The following is a 16,337-nucleotide window of genomic DNA, read 5'->3' on the forward strand; positions in this document are numbered from 1 at the left end:
GCCCTCTCACTCTGAGAGAAAGTAAAGATGAAGCAGGCAGGACACTTACCTTTTAACCTGAGCAAGGCGGGAAGAGACATTTTTTTTGCAAAGAGATGTGTGCTGAGATATTTGACAGTGCCTGGAATTAAACAAATGTCAACACAGTAAGTGCACGTTAACCATAGCACTTAATAAATTACCCCTGGCCTTATCCCCCCTACCCCCTTCTTTGCCCCACTCCACAAATTGTTCCCTTTCCCCATTCCTTCCTCGAGTTCTTTTATCCCAGTTGTGATGGTTGCCTCATGTGTCTCTGTGTTAAGGGACATTCATTTTTAAAGAAATTTTAAATCACAAAAGAGTCTCAAAAGATTCCAAAATGAAGTACTATAGCTAAACTGAAGTAAGCTTCAGTTTAGCTACAGTACTTCATTTTGGAATCTTTTGAGACTCTTTTGTGATTTACCTCAAGGGTGTCAGCAGTAAGTTTGGTAACAGGAAGCCAAAGCAGGTTAGAGGGAGTTCCCAATGAGAAACTGGAAACCCACAAATTACTTCAGTTTCATTCTGGTAGCACTGCCTAGAACTCACACAAGCAGTTATGGTTACCATCCCTATTATTTCAATGGACTTTAAGTTAGTGCATCATACCTGCTCATGACTCTTAAGGAACGAAATGCCAATGAACTCACTGGGACTGTATCTGAAGTAAACATCCTTAGGGCAGTGCTGGCTACATTTTAAATTTTCAGGTTGGTTTGTTCTAAAGGTTCCTATGCCTACAACCAGAGGACCACCAAAAGGATTCCAAAAGGATTTATTTTTATTTATTAGTCTATAGTTGCTTTGTACAACCTCATTTTATGTGTATATGAGACGATGATGCATAACCTGTGAGTGCCTAGGGCAGCTTGCTAATTGGCTCAGTGAGCGCTCTTGAATTACAAGCACTAGCCTACACACACCAGACAGTACCTGGAGAACAGGTTATGAGGTAACCAGGTAATCAGCACGTGCAATCGTGGTGTTAATATGTATCTGAAATACATCCTTTTAACCATTAAAGGATCAAAGGAGCTTGGTGAGAGACAGCAGGGGAGGGTATATGAGTATCACAGCTGGCATTAGCAAGCAGACATCATACATTGGTTTCTGCTATTGTCATTTCTGTGAAATAGCGGTTGCACGTTGAGATGCAAGCGGAACTACCTTGTAGAAAGTAGACAAGCACACAATTTTAAGTGCTGCTTTCCCCAGAAATGTCTAACTGAGGCCTATTTTTAATTGATTTTTTTCATGTGAGATTGAGCAAGTTCCAAATTAAAGTATTCTCTCACACAGTTCCAACTACAAAAGATGTCCTATAGGAAGGGCTTGCTTTGTTAAGCAGTATAAATGTTTGCCAGACTGGTACCCACAAAGGAGAATTCAACTAGCACATCCCACCGCACTAAGATACAAGCTCTTGCACAGTTCTTCATTTCTTCCTGGTAGATTGTGCCCCACTGCTCAGATCTGTCTGTCAGATGTGTTGGGCACCTTTCATGGTACGCGAATCTATTGGCTGAAGTGGCTATCTCACCTCTGAAAAGCAGGTGATCCCAAGATGTTACTGTAAAGCCCTATCTTAAAACTGATTATCTCATTAACATCTTTCTATCAAACTTTGTTGCGGCAAGAGGGAAGATGAAATTATAGAAAACAGATAGCAAAGCACAACCCAGAAAGTTGTTAATGATACTGTTTAGCATAGGTAAAGGTAAAGGGACCCCTGACCATTAGGTCCAGTCGTGACCGACTCTGGGGTTGCGCGCTCATCTCGCATTATTGGCCGAGGGAGCCAGCATATAGCTTCCAGGTCATGTGACCAGCATGACAAAGCCGCTTCTGGCAAACCAGAGCAGCACATGGAAACGCCGTTTACCTTCCCGCTGTAGCGGTTCCTATTTATCTACTTGCATTTTGACGTGCTTTCGAACTGCTAGGTTGGCAGGAGCTGGGACCAAGCAACGGGAGCTCACCCCGTCACAGGGATTCGAACCGCCGACCTTCTGATCAGCAAGCCCTAGGCTCAGTGGTTTGTTTAGCATAGCAGCAGATAAAAAGAAAGCAATCACTATTATAGATCGTATTTTTAAGAATTATTTTAGTTATAATCTTCTCTTTTCCTGTGTCTTTAATAGTTGCCCAAGACATAGAAATTCAACAAGAAAATGATATGACATTGCTGTATCTTCCATACTGAGAAAATACGTGCCTGTTGAATTTCTGTCTGTTACACTAGTGTTAAAGACACTTGAAAAGAGTCATACCAGCTTTCTTTATGCACCAATGAATGTGCAAGTAGATATTAATTTAATTTCTGCAGAGATTTCTATACCACACTTCTATTGAATGATTAAGCCCCTGGACTTTTAAATTCTCTTGGTTAGTTTAGAACCAGCCAGATCCAGCAATCATAAAAGCTCTGAGTTTCCATACATTATATAATGCTCTTAGCATCCTGGATTCCAAAACACTGAGAACATCCAACGTGACTGAACTCAAAACACAAATCACAGAAGTGCAAAAGCCACATGGGAGAGGACAGTTCTCCCACATGACTTGGCAGGTGACTGTTATAAGAATTAATTTCTCAGGACATTTTGTTCCATATTGGCATGGCTCTTTTGAAAACTCAGCTTAAGGACTTAAATTTGGACCTAAATTCTTGTGAGAGAAGATTCCCTCTACAATTGAAAAAATAGCATTTGGTGCAGTTACGGTAGTATAAGAATTAGTAGCCATTTTCTCCACAGACATTGTTATGTAGAGCGGCTAATTAGAACTGCCTTTCAACATTTACTTATGCTAGTCTTTCTTTCTTGTACATTTTTGTGTTGGGAGTTATCTGTCCTAGATTTTCTTGTGATTTTTTAGTAACAAGTAGGGAGGCAGTGGAAGACAGGAGTGCCTGGCGTGCTATGGTCCATGGGGTCACGAAGAGTCGTACACGACTAAACAACAAAACAACAACAGAAGGATCATAGTCCTCAATCAAATTTGAGGGCTGAGGAAGAGTGGATTATTGGACTTGCCTTGCAACATTTCCAGCGCAATCCTAATCATGTCTATGCAGAAGTAAATCCTACTGAATTCAATCAGGCTTGCTCTCAAGTAATTGGTGTTAGGACTGTAGCCAAAGTTATGTAAGTCAAGGTTCCTTCTGAGATATAGGTCCAACTCAATTTTATTGCTCTTTTATGTGCAATATGTTGGGCATGATGAGGCACTAGATTTTCAAGTGACTTTCCAGTAACAGATAGCAGGTTCATAGTCATTCATCAAATTCTGAGGGATGAGGAAGAACAATTCCTAATTGTTCCCAATACTCCCTTTCAAAAATGCTGCAAGAGTTTCTAGCTTCAAAGAAACACATTTACCCTACTTCACACAGGAAGGGAACCACTTCCTCTTCCCACATTGATAACTGGTTATGCAAATCAACCAGAAACTGTGTGTGTTGCGCTGGTGTTGGAAGAGGCCAGAACAGCTGCAGTTTTACCACAAGTTGTTTCTTACTCCAAAGTGTTTTGGGCCCAAAAAACATCATTAAGGTGGGAAATGAAATTTATAAAATTAGGAACGGTCTGTATCTACACAAGGTGTCTTGTGAGATTTGCTGAAGCCAATCTGATACCTTTTTAGAACAGAATAAGCAACATCCTGAATAGAGAGAGGCTGACCCAAGCTTCGGGATTTTAGGGCTTGTCATCTGAGACAGAAGGGTGCTAATCTCATGTGAAATGCAACTTTCAGAGTTCCGCAGTCCTTGCTGCCATTTCCTATGCACTGGCAGAAGGAGCCAACAGAGTGGAATGGCAGCAGGATGGAGATCAATCAATTATAGACACTTGAGATCCCAGGGGTAATGGGAGCAACTGCTACTTGTCGTATTTACAAACCACCAACTGTATGGGAATAAATGAATGAGGCCTCCACTGTCCAGAGTGTTTCAGAAGAACTGTCACTAGATTCCAAGGACAGGCAAAAGAGTCTAAACAGCATTTGCCACTTGTATATAAATTAATATGCATACATGCTACCCTGCCATGTCTGACTATAAATACAAATCAGGCAGCCAGATACGAGGTTGACCAAAGGAACGAAAGAAACTGAGGAACTCCAACCATTTATCATTTTTTTCAATGCAGATTAAAATCTCTTTCTACGTTATTCCCTCTAATACTGAAATCTGGTAGCCCTATGACAATCACTTTGGGAGCAGAACAGGACCTCCTACAATTTTTATGATTTATATACTGCCCTTTATCAAAAGATCTCTGGGCAGTTTATACAAGATAAACGCACAAACAAATAGTTAAAACAAAAACAACAAAACAATAACCCCTCTCCCATTAACACATTTAGTAAAGGTAAAGGTAAAGGGACCCCTGACCATTAGGTCCAGTCATGACCGACTCTGGGGTTGCGCGCTCATCTCGCATTATTGGCCGAGGGAGCCGGCGTACAGCTTCCAGGTCATGTGGCCAGCATGACAAAGCCGCTTCTGGCAAACCAGAGCAGCACATGGAAACGCTGTTTACCTTCCTGCTGTAGCGGTTCCTATTTATCTACTTGCATTTTGACGTGCTTTCGAACTGCTAGGTTGGCAGGAGCTGGGACCAAGCAACGGGAGCTCACCCCGTCACAGGGATTCGAACTGCCGACCTTCTGATCAGCAAGCCCTAGGCTCAGTGGTTTAACCCACAGCGCCACCTGGGTCCCCGCGCCACCTGGGTCCCCTTAACACATTTAGAAGACTGCATTAATCAACTATAATCATGGGTGGGGAAAATTTCACCGCACAAGGGTCACATACCTGTGAGGACCATATGGTATCAAAAGTACATGACTTTCAAATTTATGTCCTCATCCCAAACTGTTGTCACAGCCACTTTGCTTCTTTACCTATATTCTCTTCCATCTGCTCAGCTGGGGGCATTTCATGTGCATGTCTGAGTTTCTCCTTCTCTATGTTTCACCAACCTAAGGAAAACACAAGAAATTGAGATCAACACTCATTGGAGATGGGCAGATCTCAGCATAGCCAGATTATTGAATATTGCTTCATTTTATATGCCGTTCCATTTTAAAGTCATGATTTATTACGACTTTTTGTGTTGGATCAGATTATTATAAGGTGTGTCTTCTTTGTGGTGTATTTTGTTCCTGTAAACTGCCTTGTGTACACTGTAGAGTAATATAGAAAGGCGGTACCCAAATTAAAAGTGAAGTGAAATGAAACAAAATGAAATGAAGGTCTGATCCTGCACACACTCCCACTTACCGGTACATCAATCAATGTTATTGTTTATAGCCAATGGGCATTACAATACAATATGAATACAAACCACAGCTGCAAAACAACAGTCATAGCATACACCAGAGCAATGTCCAAAAATTTAGAAATGTTCCTTCTAGTCAGCATCCCTGGGGTTTAGCACTTGCCCCATCCAGAAAGGTTGCTCTTATCTTCCTTGCCACTTGTGCAAATAATGCCACCCTATAGCGGAGGCACTTATCAACATCTGCCAACAACCAGTTAATTTTCAAATAATCTGATTGACCTTCTAAGATGATCTGAAAAGAAGAGCTAAATTGAACTCTGGGTGAATCATAAAATGGGCAATATGAAACATAATGCACCAGATCCTCAATAGACCCTGATCCACAAATACAAAGGCGCTCTTTTACAGATTTGTTAGTATATTCAGTAGGCACTCCCAGTAAAATCTTGAATAAGACATACTGAAAGCTTAATAGTGCTGGGGGGGGGAGAGAGACAAAATGTTGTTCAGCTTTTTTGGGGAGAACAGGTAAGAAATCCCCCCAAAAGAGGACATTACAGGGGGCAGGCTTTGGTTAATTGAGTATTTTTAATGCTTTTCATTAATTTTTGAAGATTTAGGCCCCTTGGCTATGCCCATGCCACTCAGCTCCTTTTTATTGTTGATGCATGTGGGAGTGTCAGTCAAATTTGGTCTGCCACTTGCAGTAATTATAGAATGGCAAACATGAGGGGTGTGGTTCACAGAGTGGAAACAGACCATGGGAAAGTAATGACAAGAAAGCCAGCCGATTGTGTGTGTCCCTAAGTACACTTTTTCAATGATTCAGTCCCATCTAGTTGCATGGCGAGGCCCCAGCCACCCCCCAATTCCTTAGATAACCAAACACACGGACACCAATATTTTGGGTTAATGGGATAAATTAGGCCACAACTTTGTTGCTTACAGATGTGAGCAGTATTGGCTTAGGCATTGGAACTGAACCGATTATACCTGACTCCTGCCCGTCACACAGGAAGTCTCATTAGGGTCAACCACCAGTAGGGGGAGCCCTATTGATGTACATCAATTGCGAGCTCCTCCAGGGTCCCCGATGGGGTCGTGTCGTGGCATGGCCCTAGCCCATACCCGGGCTTCGGACAGGATCCATACCCCTGGATCCCTTTAATGGAATACTCTTAAAGAGGAGGCGCAGGAGGAGAAAAGGAGGCTGAGCCCCGGCCACGTGGAGGTTTAAATCGGGAAGCCGATTGGTTGGCCATGGGGCGTGACGCGGGTGGCATCACCATGCCCCCCTCTGTACACAGGGGGTGCTTGTTGCCCACCTGCAACTCTGCCCCCCTCGGAAGAGGAGCGGTTTAGCAGTAATAGCAATAGCAGTATTTATTGTTGTTATTTTTTTTTATTACTAGCTCCACTTTTCAGAGATAAGATATTGTGAATATTCTGAGCACGGTCCACAAAAAAGGAGAGTGTTGAGGGCACTGTGCAAAGATCATACAGCATTCAATTTGCCATCCCTGAGTGAGTAGCATAGTTTGAGAATCAACGTCCACAATTCAAGCAAGCAAACAAACAAATAAATCCAGTGTACAGGAATGGCACCCCATGCCTTTTCTGCTGAGATGGCTGACTGGATCCAATTACCTTAATGTAATACACATCTACATCTACAGATCATGTAGTAATACTTACAAGTGTTACGTAAATTCAGCAAATTTAACTGCATACAGTGGTACCTCGGTTTACAAACACAATTGGTTCCGGAAGTCTGTTCATAAACTGAAGCGTTCATAAACTGAAGCGAAACTTTCCCATTGAAAGTAATGGAAAGTGAATTAATCCGTTCCCGATGGGTCTGCGGCGTTCGTAAACCGAAAATTCGTAAACCGAGGTGTTCGTAAACCGAGGTTCCACTGTACTTGGTTTTAAAGAATCAAGAGCTCTGTTTTAATTTTTGCATGATGGGGAGCACGTTCTAAATGGTTATATATACAGTGGTACCTCGGTTTACAAACTTAGTGCGTTCCGAAGTCCGTTCTTAAACCGCAACCGTTCTTAAACCGAGGTGCACTTTCCCTAATGAAGCCTCCCGCCGCCGGTGCCCTTCCAGCATTCAAATTATGTTCTTAGACCGAGGTAAAGTTCTCAAACCAGGACATTATTTCCGGTTTTGCGGAGTTTGTAAACCGAATCGTTCTTAAACTGGACTGTTCTTAAACCGAGGTACCAATGTACACTATATAGAGAAATAAATATTAAAATGGTTTGAATAAATATGGCTGAAAGTTCTTCGCCAACTTTGGGGGATAGTACCACAATTCCAAAAATCATCATCTTTGAAACAGCTACGTTTCTCATTTGTGTAGTTTGGCAGAACAATTCAACCCCACCCACCCCAACTCTGATCTGCCGTGGGATTGGAGATGTCTCTCCTCCTAGCCCTACCTGGTTCTGCCAGCTACTGCCAGTGCCCCATTGTGCCTGCCCAAATAGTGGACAGAAGTTACCACTAGTGTCATCCCTAACAGAAGCAACTCAAACAGGACATTTCAGAATTGGGACTGGGCCACCACCGGTTCTGCTGGATCCTGTGTCGACTCTGCTGCCACCACATTACAGTGGGCCCAGTCCAGGCCTCTTTGCTGCAACAGCCTTGGAGCTGGCACAGCAAAGGGACACCTTCCATCCCATCCTAAAGAAGCACTGGGGCTGTGCGCATGCAGCATGCACTGCACCATTACATCAGTCCCATCTGCTGCCAGCCAAGGGTTGGCACAGCGCCCTAAGCAGATAAATGTTTTCCTTGGAGAAAATAATTTAGAAATTGTCTCAAAACATTTCACCATGCAGCATGCTGTGTTATTCTGTTTACAAAAGCTATAAAATGCCGAACATAATAGTAAACATCTTTTTTTTTATTCCAGAATTGAGCTGCATCGTGTAAACCTAAGCTAATGTAAGGTTCTTCTTGGTTTATCATGTAAGGCCAGGATCCAAAGAAGCTGCAAAAGTTTCGAGTGCCCAAAGGCTGGTATTTCTTGAACAGCAGTCCTTCATATAACACAAAAACATTTTTCAATCGGAGGAATTTCAAAAATAGCTTGTGGCATGACATGGGAAATGCCTAGAAAGAAAGAAATCCCCGTGGGCACACTCAATACGACCTTGGGCATGCATAAACTGGTTCAGTGGATCCTGCCCATTAGACCTGAAGTAGGCTTTTGAAAATTGATTCACATATACAGTGGTACCTCGGGTTACAAACGCTTCAGGTTACAAACGCTTCAGGTTACAAACTCCGCTAACCCAGAAATAGTACCTCGGGTTAAGAACTTTGCTTCAGGATTGTGCTCCGGCGGCTAAAGTGGTGCTTCAGGTTAAGAACAGTTTCAGGTTAAGAACAGACCTCCGGAACGAATTAAGTTCTTAACCAGAGGTACCACTGTATACATATGGTGGCAATTATCCACAGACATGCTTCCTCTGCTCATCCCCACAATGCAGATATGAGCTGCTACCTTGCACAACCACATGCACAGTGTTAAGAGTTTGTGGGTGCTAGGCTCCTGTAATTCCCAGATTCAGCAAGTGTTAGAATTTTAAAAAGGCTTGAGGGGTTAATCCCTGGATCTAGAAAGTGTTAACAGCTAATTAAGCCAGGCTAGCTTCCTCATGAGGCAACTGGCATTGGGAAAATGGGCCATTAAAGGATGAAAGGGGCTGGGAGTGAGAGAGAAAATTGGTAGGGCCCCCTACCCACAACAGATAAAGCCAGAGTTGAGAGGTTAAGAGTGAGGTCACAATAGAAGAAAGGCAGCAAGCTCAAAAGCTAGAGAGGCAAAGCACCTTCGGGTGTTGATGCTGTGAACCCTTCCCTCATAGACCCAGGTTGTATATATGTGTAAATCAACCATTTATCACAAAAGCCCCACAGACTCTGCTGTGCCTCATTCCCAAAAGGAAATAAAAAACCCAGGGGGGCACCTGAAACTCCTGAAATCTCGCACCCCTCGGAGATTGGGTGGTGTGCAACGATATTACAGGATATTCACATACATTTTGTGTTATATTCCTTCCATGATCAGCAACATGCTGTTTCACCACAAACCCCATAAAGTAGCTCAATGGCAACAGGTGTCCTGCCATGATTATCTCTTCCTGCTGCCATCCACTCGTAATCTAATATAAAACTATCTAGTCCAGGCATCCCCAAACTTCGGCCCTCCAGATGTTTTGGACTACAATTCCCATCATCCCTGACCACTTGTCCTGTTAGCTAGGGATCATGGGAGTTGTAGGCCAAAACATCTGGAGGGCCGCAGTTTGGGGATGCCTGATCTAGTCCTACATTAGGCAAATTAACATAACAAAGACTTGCATCTATGGTCACTTCTGCAGTGGGCAGTCTCTGAAGTTGGTTGAAGTTCAACAACCAAGCAGAGGCGTAGGAAGGTCAGGTGGTACCCAGTGCGGAACATTTCTTGTCACACACACCCCCACATTGTTTTTTATTTTTTTGCCTGCAAAATGGTTTTACATTATTTCATATTTTCTTGCAAAGGAATGTGGATTCTGAGCCTCTGATAACAAGTAGGAGACTAGGGACAGATACTTAAATCTACAGGATGGATTGTGTTTTGGCTTGTGTTAACTTTATTTATATTTATTGTTTATTTAATAACTATTTTTAAAAACCTGCAAAGTGGTTTACCAAAACAAACAAACAAACAAACAAAAACCACCACAGCAGTAAAATCAAGAAAAATTAACAATCCTACTTTAAAACATACAAAAGCTAAAATATTAAGATTAAAACTACATCAACTTCCTAAGCATCTAGGTATGCTTGCCTAAAGAAGAATGCTTTTAGCAGGTGCCCAAAAAGAGTCTAGCAAAGGCACATGCTTTGTTGAAATTTCAGCCTTCACAACATAGGAAAACGGCCAAATAAACAGCTATTTTCGTGGAGCTGGGTCAAGATATTAACTGATATGCAAAATAAAATCCTATTTAGCTATATAATCCCTAGTGAAGTAAGATGAGACCTTTGGAGCAGACTTTTTTTTTAAAAAAAAAAGGTTTTTTATGAACCGCCCTAGTAGGGTAGTAATTGTTCTATGATAATTTGTCACACACACCCTCCATGATGGCACCTGGGGTGGCCCCCCGCCCCCCTTTCCTACGCCCCTGCAACCAGGTCTGGGGGGTGTGGTGCCATTTTTTATGCTGTTTAATTGGGGTGACTGACAGCTTAAAGGGCAATTGATCAATGAGGGGGAACCCATGTGAGCAATGGATGGTGGAGGAATACGCAATTAACACCAGTACAGTAATCACCTCTAAAAGGCGGTAAGAACTGAGATGGACTGGCTTTTTCTACCAGACAGTGTTGTGGAGTCAAAGGGAGGCTTCTCTGGCACATGAGTAACAGTGCACCATGATAATGGACTCTGCCATTACAGCCAAGCGTATGGAAGATTTATCACACAGTTCCAGAAATTCTTGAAAAATTCTTCATTCAAAAGCAGAGTACAATGCAGATGTGAATCATGCTTCTCAGGTACAACAGGCTTCATATTGCACATCTTTCATGTCTGTCACTGCTCCCTCCACCCCAGATCCAGGGACGGTAGTCTCAAACATGCTACCTTTTGGGAGCAGTTCTCAAGTTGCTGAATCTCATCCACACCTTTACTTCCCTGGTTTGTATCACTTCCTCCCTGACATCAGAGCTTCATCACTGCTGCTCCACTTATGCAAGAGCCAGCATCTCTTGCCATCTCTTACCTTCATCAATACTGACATTTTTTTCCCTAATTGATGCCCCGAATTTGCAAAACAGCAGGCAAACTCCATACTGTACAATCTTTATCATCAGGCTGCCACCTTCACTTCAGTATGCTCTTTTTGGTGCCTGCTAAAAACACTTTTGTTCAGGCAAGCCTACCATGTAGAATGTTAACATGTGTGTTAACCCTTTTTAAGCTTATCACTGATTATAATTTTAAAGTTTTAAATAGCTGCTTTTAGCAGATGAAAACGATGGACTTTATGGAACTTGCCGAACTGACTGGGATGATCCGCGACCAAGAGGAGGAGACGGTAGAGGAAGATGGGAAGAAAATTAAAGTATATTTGAAAAAAATATTGCAATATTTAGAAATTTATATTCCTTAGGGAAGTAGATATAGGTTTTCAGGATAGAATTAGGATCTAGGTATACCATGTATTTTTATCGATTGTTTACCTTAGTTTAAGTTTGGAAACTGTTAAGGATGAATGTGAGTGAATTTCAGATGGGAGGGAACGGGGGAAGTCACCCAATGATGTTAAGAAAAGTTATGTTTATATAAGAAGTATTTGTGTTTTGTTTATATGTTTGTTAGTTTATGTTTTCTTATAAAATGAATAAATATCATTATTAAAAAATTAAATAGCTGCTTTTAACTGTATTTTATAATTATTTAATTCTTTTTGGAAAGAATTAAAGGTTTTTTACAATCAAATTTTATGACATAAATAAAATAAATCACCATATCCCCAGTAAAGCTCTAGTAATTTTGGTATCGGTACAGTACTCTTATGTGGCACTGATATAAATACATTTAAACAGACTATCAAATAATTTCTAAACAAAACTGACAGTGGAATTCTTCTTTTAAAATACATGAAATTTGTCACTGTCACTGATAAAAAAAACTTCTTAAAAGACATTTTTTTAAAATGGAAAGGGGCAATGAAGTCAAACTACGTTTAAAGAAGAGACTGACAAATCACAACAACAAATTGCTAGAAAGGTCTCTGAAAGCGCCAATCCTGACCCAAGTGTGTCAGATGTCCTTGACATAAGGACCATTTTAAAGCTTTATTTTCCTATACACATTGACTATGATCATAGCTGCCAAGTTTTCCCTTTTCTCGCGAGGAAGCCTATTCAGCATAAGGGAAAATCCCTTTAAAAAAAGGGATAACTTGGCAGCTATGACTATGATGGTTGTTAAATATTAGCTCAAGAGCCACACACAGCAAAGCTTCTGGAACCTTCCATAGAATTCATGCATCTTGTACTCACACACAACTTTCTGATATATGGAACACACAAGTCTCCAGCCATTTTTAGGCCAACCTTTATAAGTAATCAAAAAATAAAGAAACATATTTCAAAAGTGTTCCTTGATCTCAAGCCTAACCCTGTAAGCTGAGCACAGAGGGTGTGTGGGTATTGGTCATTCCAACGCACCAGAAACTAAACCAGTGTTTCCCAAACTTGGGTCTCCAGCTGCTTTCAGACTACAGTTCCCACCATCCCTGACTACTGGTCCTGTTAGCTATGGATGATGGGAGTTGTAGTCCCAAAATAACTGGAGAGCCAAGTTTGGGAAACTTTCCATTATATGGAAAGGCTGCTTATAACAATGGATTGTAGTTGCTACATGGCTAATTTCCAAATCATTATCTTGGTAAGAAAGAGGAATCACTGAAAAGATTATGCAAGAGCTTTAGCACCTGGAACACCTCGTGAAGCGCTCTGAAAATGCATGACGTCAAAAACAGTTGTGTCACAAACAGCCCTGAACGTTTCACTTATTTATTCTCTATATAAACACTGTATCACAACAGATAACATCGGCTTTGGCTCTTACATATTTAAATGACTGCAGCCATATATCATGTGATGATTAGAAACTATTTACTCTCAACTGTGTGCTTCTTCACACCAGCGTATAACATATTATTAGTCTGCTCATGACATTCCTCCAAAGCATCTTAAACACTTTGCAATCAGCAAGGGCTGCGTCAATCAGACAGTCAACTCTCACAGGGACAAAGAGCTCAAAACTCCCAGACTAGTAATTGTCTGATATATGATCTACGTATATGATGTGCCGCAACCACAGCCCCAATTCAGCAAGAGGCACCTTGTCTAACCCTCACAGCATTCTTGGCAGGCACAGGAAAGGGATTCATCATGCACAGAATGACAGGCACAAATCAGCCTTTATGTGCCGTACATTTCACAAAATCTCCATATCTTCAAATTCCATTTAATTTACTATTCCAGGCATAAAGGTCCAATATACAGTTCGGTCAGCTCTGGGCCCAGCACTGATAATGGAGAAAGTATATGTAAATAATTTCAGCTGGAAATAGTAGCGTCAAGGGAAACCACTGCAATGTAATTAGGTAAACAATTAAAAAACACAGCACGGGTTATTTCCTGCATAAAATGGAGCAAACAGTTGATTTCCCCCCCTTTTTTCTTTTTTTTGATTAGGTACCTAAAACCAAAATAAATAGGCAAATTGGGAGGTTCCCATCTATTGGGTGGGGATTGTTGAAATGATCTGATATTCTTAATGATGACAGGGGTGTGGAGAGGAAGAGATCATTTATAGGGGCCTCTTGCTTGGCTAGAACCTTTTCAGAGCTTCATTTACAAGTTTACCAGCTGAAGAAACCACAGATACCACACACCTTATAACAATCTGATCCAACAAAAAATGTCATAATAAAAACATAACTTTAAAATAAACAACCTATACCAAATAGAGTAATATTCAATCGTCCATTAGAATGCAATAGTACACAATAAAACTTATTATCAGAAAATAATAATTAAATGGAAATTTGCTCTTAACAAATACAATAATTTCTAAACTATAATCAATAAAAAATAACAGCAAGTCACCGTGCATAACACAATACAAATTGAGAACCAAAGACACACCTTATAAAATTATTATTTTTTAAAATTTCCCTGACCTCCTCTCTTCCCAGCTGCTTCTGCTGTTCCTAAAGTTCCTAAATCTGGGAAAGGCTGCTAGGGCTGGAAGGTGGGGTAAGGCAAGTGGAAAAAAGCTGTTGCCTGATGGCCAGCACAAAGTCCCTCTCCCCTCATCTTCATGAAATGGCTCATTTAGTAAGACTGCTCATGTCTGTGTTGGCTTCCTAGTTGTTGGAGTGCCACTCAGTCTGGTGCAGAGCCAGGGTCGCCCACTCTAGTGAGAAACTGACTGCCACCTTATACCAGACCATCCCTCTGCCAATGTAGAGCCACTACCAACCTAGTCATGCCTGAAAATCTCCATGCAGACAAGGAAATATCCCCTTCACAAAGGAAAGCAATTCTGCACAGAGTCAAGACCATTGTTCCCTTCAGTCCTTAAAATAATAATAATGATAATAATAATAATAATAATAAGTGGTGGGGACAGAGCACCAAAGGTCTAAAATATCTGGTCCTCAGCTGCCATCTTTTCCTTCTGGCATAAGCTCTGAGCCTTCCACCACAACACAGTACACAAATTAAGCAAATACATCAAAACCACTCCTTGAAAAAGCTGCTCCAGCTGACTTTCTGCCTGTCAGGTAGGCAGCTCTTAAAAGGTCAAGAGTCTGCCAGTGAAAAAAAGAGCCTGAATACATTTGGCCTGAAAGTCTTAAGGTCCCATGCTTTTAATTTTTTTCAACGAAGCATTAAGGCAGGGATGAGGAGCCTGAGGCCCTCCAGATATTCCTTGGACTAAAATGGGCACCATCCCTGACCGCTGGCCATACTGAATGGGGCTGATGGGAGTTTGTGGCTAATAACGTCTGGAGCAGGGTGGTCCAAGATGGCCCCAAAGCCAGCCCTCAAGGTCTTTTTTAGAGGCCTTCCACAGCATTCAACACCCCCTCACCCCTCATGCTGCCTTCCTAAAGCCACATAAGTAAAATGCTTGGCTTTGGGCAGGAGGCGCCAGGGCTCTGGCAGAATTCTAACCCTCCTTCCCAAAGCCTAGTTAGCTCTTTCCCTGCTTTGGGAATAAGGGAAAGCTCTAGGACCCTGCCAGAGCCTCTTGGATCCTTCCCAAAACCAGGTGCCTCATTTTGCCAGCTTTGGGAAGGCAGCGTGAGGGCAAGTGGGGGGTGTCACATTTTGGCCTTGCTCCAGCCCGACCCCACAAGCATGAAAGGGCAATGTGCAGCCCACAATTTGTCTCAAAATATTATTGTGGCCTGCTTGGTATTAAAAGTTTGGCTGCCCTGGACTGGAGAGCTACTGGTTCCCCATCTCTTACATTTATGCTTCCCCCCAAAAAAATTCCTGAGCTGCATTCCCCCCCCCCCTTTAAGCTGGCAGCCCTAGGAAGACGGTGGCTATTTTAGTTTTCTGCCCAACAGTTTTCTACACTCTAACAGCGCACCTTCTGTACAGCTTCTAACTTTCTGTTATTGTTGCTTTCAACAAATAATAATAATAATAATAACGTATTACCAGTGCTATTTTTCCAGAAAAAGAGGTGCTGGAGCTCCCCATGAACGCCTCCCTTGCTCTCTTATAATGGTAATGGCGTCCACCTGGGATGCAGGAATTGAGTTCTAGCAAGTTCCGGCTTAAAAAAAAAGTCCTGTGTATTACTGTTACATTATCAGCACCTGCTGTCATTCCCACCCATTTCTACCCTACATTAAGGGGGTGAGCGAGGCACAAAGGCGCTTGTTTTAGTAATGGGAAACCGGCTTCCTCGGGTGTCCTTGCCACTGTTTGTTTATTTTTGCCCCATTTCATCCTCTCACAACAAACCTACGGCAGTAAATGAGAGGACTCTCCTTCCTTGGAGGTTTTAGCCGAGATTCCTTTGTTGCTCGGGGTTGGACTAGATGACCCTCGGGATCCCTTCCACTACCTCTACAACCCCCAGGATTTTTGCCAAAGGCCACCAAGACCTTCCAAAGCGCCCGAGGAAGGATTTGAACGCCTGGGCGGGGGGGGGGGCGTCGCTCTAAGGGTTTTCAGTAAAGCAAAAACACGTATTTGAAATGAGGGAAGAGGAGGAGGAGGAGAAGTAGCAGTGAAAAAGAGGAAAGTTGGGGGAGAGAAGAAGGAAGGAGAGGAAAAGGGGAAAGGAGGAGAAGCGGGTTTCCCACCACGGCGAAGCGCTTAATCAGCCACGAAGAATGAAGCGCCGTTGCCGCCACTTTTCACGCAGCCGCGCTCCCTGGGCGTCCTTCTCCCGCCTCTGGGGGCGCTGCGGAGGC

At 42.3% G+C, this 16,337-nt stretch overlaps 1 long non-coding RNA gene across 2 annotated transcripts; it reads right to left on the bottom strand.

The window, feature by feature from the left end:
- Window positions 1–49: 49 nt before the first annotated feature.
- Window positions 50–16,324, bottom strand: LOC148685585 (uncharacterized). 2 transcript variants are annotated; one of them, XR_015949974.1, is made up of 3 exons: window positions 16,227–16,324; window positions 4,933–5,010; window positions 50–121 (listed from the first exon to the last, which is right to left on the bottom strand). It is a non-coding gene; the product is annotated as an uncharacterized LOC148685585 (long non-coding RNA). The 2 variants fall into 2 exon arrangements; XR_015949975.1 differs by having other exon boundaries at window positions 4,844–5,010.
- Between the last annotated feature and the right edge of the window lie 13 nt (window positions 16,325–16,337).

This window comes from Zootoca vivipara, chromosome 5 (genome assembly GCF_965207765.1).
Source record: "Zootoca vivipara chromosome 5, rZooViv2.hap1.1, whole genome shotgun sequence".
Lineage (NCBI taxonomy): Eukaryota > Metazoa > Chordata > Lepidosauria > Squamata > Lacertidae > Zootoca > Zootoca vivipara.